Here is an 11383-nt window from a genome sequence, read left to right as displayed (position 1 = left end):
ATATATATATATATATATATAACAAACAAGGGAAAGTTGTGCTCACCACTATTTTTTAAAACCATTAGGCGCGGGTGCAAGTTTGGGAGTTTTACTTTGAAAGTAGCTAGTAAGTTGCAGGTAAAACTTAGTCCCTTTGTAAAATGTATAATTAAGCAATTAATTGCCAGATATGGGATGACTTTGACGTAGTTGGCCAGCTTAAATATATTGCAATATATGGACAAACAATCCCTGTGTTGTTTAAAGGGTAAGGCATTTTTTAATAGCAGTATGCACAAAATGTCGCTGTCTTAAATATTTTGATAATGGGTTGAGTGCAGAGGACCCCTTGTAGTTGACTATATATATATATATATATATATATATATATATATATATATATATATATATAAAAAGCAACAAAAAAAACACTTTGTTTGCACTAATCAAGTCCTGTGAGTGCGGTTTTTTGTTGCTTTTTGTATTATTATATAACAAGCACCCAGGCAGTTGCCCTTTTTTCATGTGAGTGCTCCAGTTTGCTTGTTATATATATATATACCTTGAAAAAGGTTCCCAGGTGGGACCGAAACGTCGGATAAAAATGTGTTGTGTTTGAAAATAAACACTATTACTTCACTACAGAACAGTGTGTGCTGATCCTTCATAAGACTATATATATATATATATATATATATATATATATATATATATATATATATATATATATATATATATATATATTTATATATAAGATGCCTGTTCTACAACCTAGAACCACAGGTTTTTGCTTGTCCCAGCATCAGCAATTAGTTGACATGAACAAAACTGAAAGAGGAGGTTTATCATCAGGGTGGGTACAGGGCACAGTAGAGGAGAAGCATTTTAACTGCAAATAATTATTGTGTTTTTCCAAAGACTAATATATCCATTATAATTCATGTACCCTCTACTAAAATTAGTCAGACATAACCATCAGAAATAAGCCAAAACATTTAAAATGAGTCCACGGGTCTCATGGATGTGATTTGTAGTCTCTGTTGAAATAACAGATATGACTGGCTAGATAGGAATTATTTTTATGTAACTAAGATGGAGGAAGCACTTTGTTTCTGGTTTCTAGTTCTAGTGTTAATGACATCTGTCTGCTACCTTCAGATCAGCACTTAGCATCTCACACAGATTGCTACAGCCAATACAGAGAAGGAAATCTAAATAATATATTCATGCAACAGTACACAAACAGCGTGAGTGCTGGCTGTCTTATCAGAATACTTAGCACTCCTGCTGCAATTAAAGCTATGATTAATCTCTGGTTAGTGCCAAATTATAAACATTTCACAATGCACTCAGAAAGAAATTGAGTAGCTGGAAGGGCAACCTACCCACAGCAATGTAATAGTGTATATGTCAGACTATAATCCTCTTAACCACATCAATTGATACTATGTTCATTACAGAATTTAGAATAACCTATACAATTAAGTACATGTATGAAATCTATTATACAGAATAATTGGGACATGGGGCTGTATAAGAGGTCTCTCCCTATAGCCCTGTATTGCCATAATGAAGCCTACTAAAAATGTTAATAGATTGTTTTGCTACTATAGTTGTATATACCTTAGCTGCCAACCCCTTAGATATGTAAGCAAATTAAAAAAATGGACACTAGGGACGATCGCCTTCCCAAATTTTGCAGCTTTCTGGCTAATGGTTGTCCAGATAATTGATCTTATACCTGTACTCTATTCTAACATACAATGTAATTAATGAAATATTCCAAATTAATTATTGGTATCAGTATCTGGTTACTTTAGCAGGAATGCAGCTGTAATTGCTGGACTAATGGCCCTACATTATAAATACAGTTGAGTATGATGTTATGCTGTATAAACTAGAATTTATGGGACAGTAATAACTTGAATATAGTATTATGGCCAATTCTAAGCAACTTTTTGGTCTTTATTATTGGTCTTTATTATTTATTTATTATATCGTTTTTTAATTATTTGCATTCTTCTTCTTCTGACTCTTTCCAGCTTTTAAATGTGGGTCACATACCCCGTCTAAAAACTAATACTCTGTAAAGGTACACATTTATTGTTATTGCTACTTTTTATTACTCAGCTTTCTATTCAGACCCTCCCCTATAAATATTCTATATTCTCATACAAATCAATGCATGGTTGCTAGGGTAATTTTGACTCTAGCAACCAGTTTGCTGACATTGCAAAAGGGAGAGCTGCAGAATAAAAAGAAAAAGAAAAAGCTAAATAACTAAAAAAATAAATAAAAATGAAAACCAATTGCAAATGGTCTCAAAATATCACTCTCTACATCATACTAAATGTTAACTCAAAGGCAGTGCTTGAATTGGGGCGGGATGCCATCCCGCCACTTCTTTTTTTTCACGAAATTGCATCCCACCCGGTAACGCTCCAGCTCACTTCCCCAGCTTACAGTAGTAGTGGTAGCTGGTACTCTGCCCAGCCCGCTGCTACTTGCTCAGGCAACACAAGTGGTGAAGAGCATGGCTTTGTTAAGGACTGCTCATGTCAAACAATTGTATTTACTTTTCTGAAGGTACGAGTAGGATTTTTGACAGTGGTGATGCAGTACTTGTGATCTTATTCGAATTTGTAACCTCTTGGTATAATTGTTACTTTAATGATCTGACTTAGAGTAGAGTTTTGTATGTATTAGAGTAGCATATCACTAGCAGGAGTAGCACGATAAGAACACGGTTGTGCCCTAGTGGCCCTTGCCAGGGAAGAACCACCTGCACCGGAGTAGTTCTAAAAGGGGGAAGCCACCAGCAAGTAGCAGCGGGGATGGGCGGAGTACCAGCTACTGCTACCAGGCAGGGGAAGTGAGTAATGCGGTTTGTTAATCAGAAGCCTCAGAACTACTTGGGGCACTGGGACTGGGACGCTGGCACTTGGAGCTGCCTGCTCGCGTTTGAGACCAATTGATATGCCAGCAGTGTGTGTATTCCCGGAGTTTAAATTACCTACGTCCAATGCGGATTGGCTGCGTGGGTGGCCCTTATTAATCCCTGCTCTGCCAACACGCTCCGCTGCAACCCTAACATTGGGATTTAAGCGTGGCTGCACAGAGAAAACCAAGTGGTGTAGGAAGATGGCGGTCCAGAGCTTTTTTTGGGTGTAGCAAGATGGACCACGTGTTGACAGTAGCTCAGGCAGCTGTCGGAAGTGAAACCCCACCCGGAAGCTTCTCTTTCCTTAGTGCTATGGCTCCGCCATTGTCCCGGTGCTGCCCGGTGTGATCCAAACATGGAAGAATTGTATCAGGAAACACTGGAGCCAGGAGAGGCTCCGACTACCCTGATTATCCCAGCCCCAGGAGCGACCCTCCTAACCCTGGACTCGCATGCTCTGGCTCTCGTTCTCCTCGCAGCCCAGAACTCCAGGAATCTTCAGGTCGAACAGGGAGCAAAAGGGTCCAGTTGAATATTGGCAGAAATTTTTTGGACCAACTTCCTCCTTTCCCGCCTGTTGCCTGTGGGCAGGGCTACATCTGCCACACCCCCATCCCTTCACCTTTTTGTTCCCAATTCAAGCACTGCTCAAAGGTAAACAACCCCTTTAAGTATATTAACATCTCACTGATGTTAATATAATACAGTTTTGTAATATAATTTTGTGATATTCAAGTGATATACAATATGTAAGTTTAAATAAAAATATGGATTTGAACATTGAATGGCTGACCTCAAATTCTATTTTAATGTATCCAGTGAACAAGTTCACACAGAGCCCAGTTTGGATGTGAAAGGTCTCTCCCATTTCCCCACCACAGCTCTGACCAAATTAATAAACCCTCCAAATCCAGGTGTGTGGGATGTTCCTTACTGTGAACCCCTTTAGACTATCTCCAGTCCCTCTTCGCCCCACATATGGCAAGTATTGACCCTGTGCACCCTGCCTTCCTAACCTAGTCAGGCTCCCTTTCCTTAACCTCAGTCATTGGCCAAGCTGGCTGGAAACCCTAGGCAACATGGCCAGCTACCTTGCCCTCCCTTTACTCACATGCGTGTGTATTGACTACAGGGGATTATCAATAAGTGGGCGGTGGGGACAAGGACCTGTACCACTGGGCAGGGGACAAAGAGGTACATGCCCTGGGCCCTAGGCACATGCCTCTGTTGCCTACCCCTAGTTCTGGCCCTCCTTCACCTTTGTGTCCAGGAAACACCATTCTCTGGCCATCCCTGGTCAGCATTAACATTCGGGTTAGCCCCGCCCCCATAACCCCGTGCAGACGCGTCCCCTAGCAATCCTTAAATATCCCTCCTCCCCTACCCACCGCGTCTTTTTTTGCGAGTGTCTCCCTTAGGAGAAATTTTTTTTGGTGACTCACCCGGTCTTCGGGGCTGGATTCCGGGCATAGTTGTGGCTCTCTCTGCCCGACGCTCAGCCAGTGTGGTCGCCATAGTGCTTCCTCAGGCTGGGGTCCCTCATATCGGCCGGGGACATAGTGTCAGCTAAGCTGGCATCGGATTTGCTTCAGGCGCATTGCGATGATGCCATCGATGAGTCATCAGCGCACGTCTTAAAAGCATACTGGCAGTTTAATCCTTGCCCTAGCTGCGTTTGCTGCTGAGCTACAGAAGTAGTTTAGCTGGCTGCCAAGAATTGTGCCGCTTCTCAGGTTTATGGTGAGTTCACCAAAAGAGCCTGAATCAGTGATTACTGGTTGCTGTTTCTGCAGATGGACGACGCATCTGGGAAAAGGAAGCCTGCTACTGAATTAGATCCAGACAGCAGTGTGATATGTAAGGCCTGCAATAAACCTGCTGTCAAGGGATAATGATTGTGTAAACAATGTGTACTGGAGCTGCTTGATGGTGACCTGGAGCAGCATTCCCCATGCAGGAAGAGAGTTAGAGCTCACTCTGAAGAGTCTCAACCTCCTGCGACTAGGTCTGATGCAGGTTCAGTGGACCCTTCTACAGCGGATATACTGTCCTAGATATCGCAGGCGGTGGCACAGGGTATTAAAGAAGCAACTGTACAGCAACAATCAGTAACTCCAAAGACAAAGGAGACAGAGATAGAGCTTCAGGAATCAGAAGGGGACTCCTCCTCGGAGCAGTCTGAGTCATCCTTTGATATGAAGCTGGTTCCCGCACTTATTAGAGCGGGGAAGCAGACTTTAGTGCTTTAGGATGAAGAACAGCCATCCACTTCTCTATTTATTTCCAGTAAAAAGAAGCAGGTCTTTCCTGTACATAAGGAGGTTCAAGACCTTTTGTCTGCAGAGTGGCAGAAGGGCCCCAGAAGGGTGCCAGTAGAACCTAAGTTAGAGAAGTTGTACCGCTTTCCAGTGGAATGCACAGAGGCGTGGGATACACCACCTACTGTAGATGCTCTGGTGGCACGTTTATTAATGAAAACGGCCCTCCCGATAGATGACTTGTCCGCTCTCAAGCACCCTATGGAGAAAAGAATGGAAACTGAGTTGAAAAAGTCCTATATGTTTGCGGGGGCCAAGTGTAGGCCAGCGTTGGCCTTGATTTCAGTTATTAAAGCCATGTCTGTATGGTTGGAAGAGGCTACTCAGTGTATTGAGGGTACAGCAGACAACGAGCAGTCCTTACAGTTGTTGAGTGACATTAAGATGGCTTGTAACTTTTGCCTAGAGGCTTCGGTTGATTTGGCAAAATTATCGGCAAGAAGTATTACCTTTTCTATAGTGGCCGACGTGCCTTATGGTTGAAGGCTTGGTTTGCTGACACTGCATCAAAGAATGTTCTTTGCAAACTCCCCTTTGAGGGGAAAATGCTTTTTGGAAAGGCCGTGGAGGATATTATATCCAAATCATCTGGGGGGGAAGAGCACCTTTCTACCTCAGACACCAAGGCGTTTTAGGCCTGCTCAGAGGCGTCAAGACAAGTTCACACCGAGACGCAGGGAGGAAGTCAGAGCTTACAAGTCAGGCAAGGAGTTTTTTCGGGCGGCCTCTTGGAAGGCAGGTCAGCCGAATTTCTTTAGAGGTGATAAGTTCAGAGGAGCAAAAAATTAGACAGAAGAATAGAAAAATCAGCCAAAACAACAATGAGGAGACACCTGTCCAGACTGCAGTAGTAGCAAGGTTGTTACACTTTGCAAGGGTCTGGGCAGAAGAGACAGAGGATGCGTGGGTGATATCAGTGGTCACACAGGGTTACAGAATAGAGTTCTTCTGTACACCAACTCAAGATTTTTTTGTAAATGCACCAACACCATTGGAAGAGCAAAAGAAAGTTATTTTGTTCGATTACATTGAAAAGTTAATTTTAAAACAAGCAGTGGCACAGGTGCCCGAGTCAGAAGTAGGAAAGGGGATCTATTCGCCCCTCTTCTTAGTTTGCAAAGCATCAGGTGAGATGAGGCCTATTCTGGACCTCAGAAGACTGAACCAGTTTAAAGAGCCTCGACATTTCAAAATGGAGTCGTTACAGACAGTAAAAGCCGCAGTAAATCCAGGAGATTGGTTGATCTCGATAGACTTGAGGGACGCTTATTAACATATACCTGTAGCAACAATCCACCAGCGTTTCCTCAGGTTTTGCTTCCACAATCAGCACCTACAGTTCAGATGCCTTACATTTGGACTATCCTCTTCGCCGAGAACATTCACAAAGGTATTGGTGGTAGTCATAGCAGGGCTGAGAAGGTAGAAGATAGAAATGTACCACTACCTCGACGACCTGCTGTTAGTGACAAGAGACCCAAAGACTCTTGACGGGACCTAGTTATGAAGGAACTGCAAAGGTTTGGCTGGATTCTAAATATAGAAAAGAGTCAGCTACAGCCGACCCAGACATTAATTTACATAGGAGCACTGATAGATACTCAGCTTGGTCTGGTATCTCTCTCAGGGGAGAAGATTATGAAGATTACCAAGATGGTAGAGTGGACGATATGAAGACATTGAGTTCCGGCCAGGCAGTTTATGAGATTCTTAAGCTCTCTGACGTCCACAATTGCCATGTTCAAGTGGGCGAGATGGAACATGAGACAAATACAGTATCTGTTTCTAGTTCAGTGGAACAGAGAGAAGGAGGACTGGAAGCAGTCCATATACCTGTCTGAGGAAGCGAAAGAGGAAATGTTGTGGTGGATGGCACCTTCGAATCTCAGGAGAGGAATTCCGCTACGAGAAGCTCAGCACTTAGATAGCTTTACAGATGCTTCAGGTCTAGGCTGTGGGGCTCATGTTCAAGAGTATTTGTCCAGGGTTCCTGGAGTCACAGGGCAGCACAGATAATATTTCCCTCAGCACATGATGCTGCCTGGCCTGCCTCCAACTTTGAGAGTCCAGCCCATCCCCAAATCCATAGGTCCAGCCCACCCCCAACTCTGATAAGCCAGCCTATCCCCAAACTCCATAGGTCTAGCCTGCCCCCAACTCTCATAGGCCCAGCTTTCCTCCAACCTTGATAGGCCCTGCCTGCCCCCAATCCAACCAAGCCTGCTCCCAAGCTGAATCGGCCGAGCCTGCCCCAAACTAATTGGCCCAGTCCACTCTCCTATTTCCTCCCTCTCTCTCTCTCTCTTACCCTGTGTGCCCCTATTATGTGCCCCTATTTCATCCCTCTCACTCTCTTACCTTGTCTGCCCCTTTCCTTTCTATTTTGTGCCTGTATGCCCTTATTTTCCTAAATACTTGGTGTGTCAGTAGCCAGCAACACTTTGTCTAGGGGCCCCGCCAACATGGTCCCAATTGGGCCCCACATTTGATAGGATCAGCCCTGCACAGGGTACTGAACGCTGGCAAAAGTATGCCGACTAAATTATGCTCAGCAGTTCAAAGTTACGCTAGCGTTGTGCAGTTAAAGTACAATGGCCGTATATGCCATTGTAGTGTAATACCATTGTAGTGTAATACCATTGTAGTGTAATGTAATACATTACACTACACAATTTTATATAATAAAATTATATAAAGTTGTTATTTTGCCCTACACATGTGCCCACAGTATAGTTAAGGTGCCATATGTTAACAAATGTAGGGGGGAAGGAGGGTACCCCAAAAAAAAATTACGATCTTTTTGAGTCTATCATCCTTAGAAAAATGTTCAACTTTTTTTTGAGGAACTCCTATCTACTCTATTGCACTTCCCCTGGTCTGAGGTCAAAAACTTAGTGAATTTGCGTAGTAACGCTCTTTTGCCAGACCGAAAAAACATGGCGAAATTATCCCAGCTATCATTAGTAAATCGGTGAAGTGACGAATTGACGTCACACTGCCGAATTTTCGCCAGCGTTACCCACTTCGCCCTTTAGTAAATTTCCCCCTAAGGGTGCAAGTTTCGGCACTTTCTGCCATATTGGGTAGAAGTTTGTCAGCGGAACCACGGATCATCCAATATCTTAAAGCAGCAGTGAGGATTAGGATTAGGCCTCCAGTGAGGGCACTAGCTCCACCATGGGACCCTGCCGCTTGTTTTAGAGATCCTTTCAAAGTCACCTTTCTACACTTCAGGAGATAGTTCCTTATGGAATTTGACGTTGAAAACTGTGTTTCTAGTGGCTATTGCATCAGGTCGAAGAATTTTGGAGAGTCAGGCACTATCGGCTCGACCTCCACAGACTACCTTCAATGCCCAGGGTGTGACGCTTAGACCAGTCCTAGAGTTCTTGCCGAAAATATTATCAAGTTTTCACATCAATGAGCCTATACATTTGCCAGCAGAGACTTCAGTCATGAGTGATCCTATGGATGTAAAGAGCTGTCTGGAGGCCTATCTTGCAGCGACAGAGACTATTCGGAAGTCAGACAGGCTCTTTATAATTCCAGCAGGGGCAAGGAAGGGTGAGATGGCTTCCACAGTAACACTGAGAAGATGGATTGTGATAATCATCAAGAAGGCTTATTCGTTGAGAGGAGAGAGTACACCTGAGAGAGTGCGGCCTCATTCAACAAGAAGTATGGCGGTTTCCTGGGCAGCAGAAGCAGGAGTTTCAGCATATGACATATGCAAGGCGGGCTATTGGGCTAGTTCCAACACATTCATAAAGCATTATCGGATCGATGTTAGGGCCAGAGAGAAGGCCTCTTTCGGTCGGAGGGTTATTCAGAGTGCTAGCAAAATTGATTAAACACTTCAGCATTACTCCCGCCCTTGTTTAATTGCTTTGGTATTTCCCGAATGTTAATACTGACCAGGGATGGCCAGGGAAAGGATAAATCCCTATCATACTTACCGTGATTTTCCTTTGTCAGCATGCCCACCCTTACTCACTAGCTTTTTACATAGACGCGGTGGGTAGGGGAGGAGGGATATTTAAGGATTGCTAGGGGACGCGTCTGCACGGGGTTATGGGGGGGGGCTACCTGGAATGTTAATGCGGACCAGGAGGTTGGCCAGGAAAGGAAAATCATGGTAAGTATGATAGGGAATTATCCTTTCTAAGACAATTGCAATTGGTCTTCAGTTTTAAATTTTCTTGTTTGTTTCGCCTCCCCCCCCTTGAAGGCCCAACATTTGAACACCGGACTAGGAATGTGCACATTTTTCTGCTTGGTAAAAATAAAATATTGCTATATGTTTTGCTGGAAAAATGCAAGAAAAGATGCCATGCATTTAGTTTGTGAAAAATACCCATTGACTCCAATGTATTCAGACTGGGGTCCACCCAGCCAAGGCTCTGAAACCCCTAATAGTTTGGGAATCACTGCCTTGATACTTTTTGTTCTGCTCTTCACACTAATGACCATTAAAGGGGACCCGTCACCAAAAATTGAATTGTGTTTCCTTCAGTCTGGGAATTCATAATTATAGCAAACAGGCAAGAGCCATTTTGTGGACACTGTTATTAAGGCAAGACTTGCATCATCTCAGAATCTTGTTTGTGCTCCAGAATGGGGGACCTGATGTCCATCCCCATGCCCTGGTTACATAATTAAATGGTTAAGAGAATGGTGGGGAATATGGGTAGAGCAGTGACATCTAGGAAGTGCTGAATGGAAAGTGAAAGTAACTGCCTGTCCCACCTCTATGCCTTAGGCATAGAGGATGGGCAGGCAATATTTGATTGACAGCTGAGTTCACAACAGCTATTGATTCTTTAATAAAAATACAATTTGGATTTCATGTATAAATTGAAAATGACTTTTATTATACATTTTTTTATGTCAGGTCCACTTTATTGCAATACAGTACAATATAGAGCACGCACTACTATAACTAATGCTTCTTAGAAAGATGTATGTTTTCATGGGTGCCAGTTTAGGGGGTATATGAAACATACATGAAATCCTTATTATGCACTGCAATTAATGAGATTGCTTTCTGATCTGGCATGCACAATTCTGTAAATGTTAAAAAATTAAAGTAAGGTATATACAAATAATCAATTGTAATAAACATAAATACTCAGTTTAATTCAATGTATTTTGGTTAAATCCCTGTGCAATTCTGTGAGGCAAATGTCCTCATCAATGTCTAGCTGCAGGGAAGAGTATGACAACACCAATGATTCCATGCATAACTGGATTTCATGAATTCACAGATCTTTCTCATCCAGAGATAATGCCATAGAAACACTCAAACAACATACAGTCTCTGGACCCTGACAAGAACGTGAACCAGAACTTCCCTTCACAAATTTCTCTAATTGCACATTTGTAAAGATATAGCAAACCCAACCCCACACACTCTTTTAAAGATCCAGTAATGTGCCAAGGTGACACCTAAAAAGGAAATAATTTAAACAATACTGCACATAACCTAAATTATTGAAACATACAAATAGTGTGTTGAAATAGTGTGCTTTAAATATTCTCCAGTCCTCTGAACACAAACTGGGAGGTAACTGCATGCATTTCTGTACTTCAGGGCTGGAACTAGGAGTAAGCAGAAGAGGCACCTGCCTAGGGTTCAAAAATATGGGGGCGCTGTGCAGGTACCTCTTCTGCCTACTCCAGGGTCATACCTACAGAGGAAGCAGACCCTGTGGCTGCACGGGGGCCCAGGAGGTATAGGGGCCCCATGAGTCCCTATTTCATTTAGAATTTTAATAGATGTTGGTAAAGTCAACCTCTAGACATTGCCACTGGCAAGTTCATAGTCGCTTCCTTCTGTTGGTTTGCCCTTCCCTTCTGCCACTTCCCATCCCCACTCTATCCCTCCCCTCTGCTGCTTTCCCTCCCCACTGCCGCCCTTCTGCAGCTTCCCCCCCCCTCCCCTCTGACCCCTTACCTTGCCTGCACCTGAATCCATTGCATTGTTCCAGGTGCAAGGAAACATGGGGGAATCCAGCAGCAAAATGAAAAATCCCCATGTGACATTAGCATTATGGGGTAATGTAATACCTGTAATTGGTCTAAAGTTTGCTGATACCTAATAACCTATAGCAACAACATGTGTGTTTTCAGATAGTTGACCAGT

Source organism: Xenopus laevis, chromosome 4S, assembly GCF_017654675.1.
Source record: "Xenopus laevis strain J_2021 chromosome 4S, Xenopus_laevis_v10.1, whole genome shotgun sequence".
In the NCBI taxonomy this organism is placed as follows: domain Eukaryota; kingdom Metazoa; phylum Chordata; class Amphibia; order Anura; family Pipidae; genus Xenopus; species Xenopus laevis.
This window is presented reverse-complemented; position numbering follows the sequence as displayed.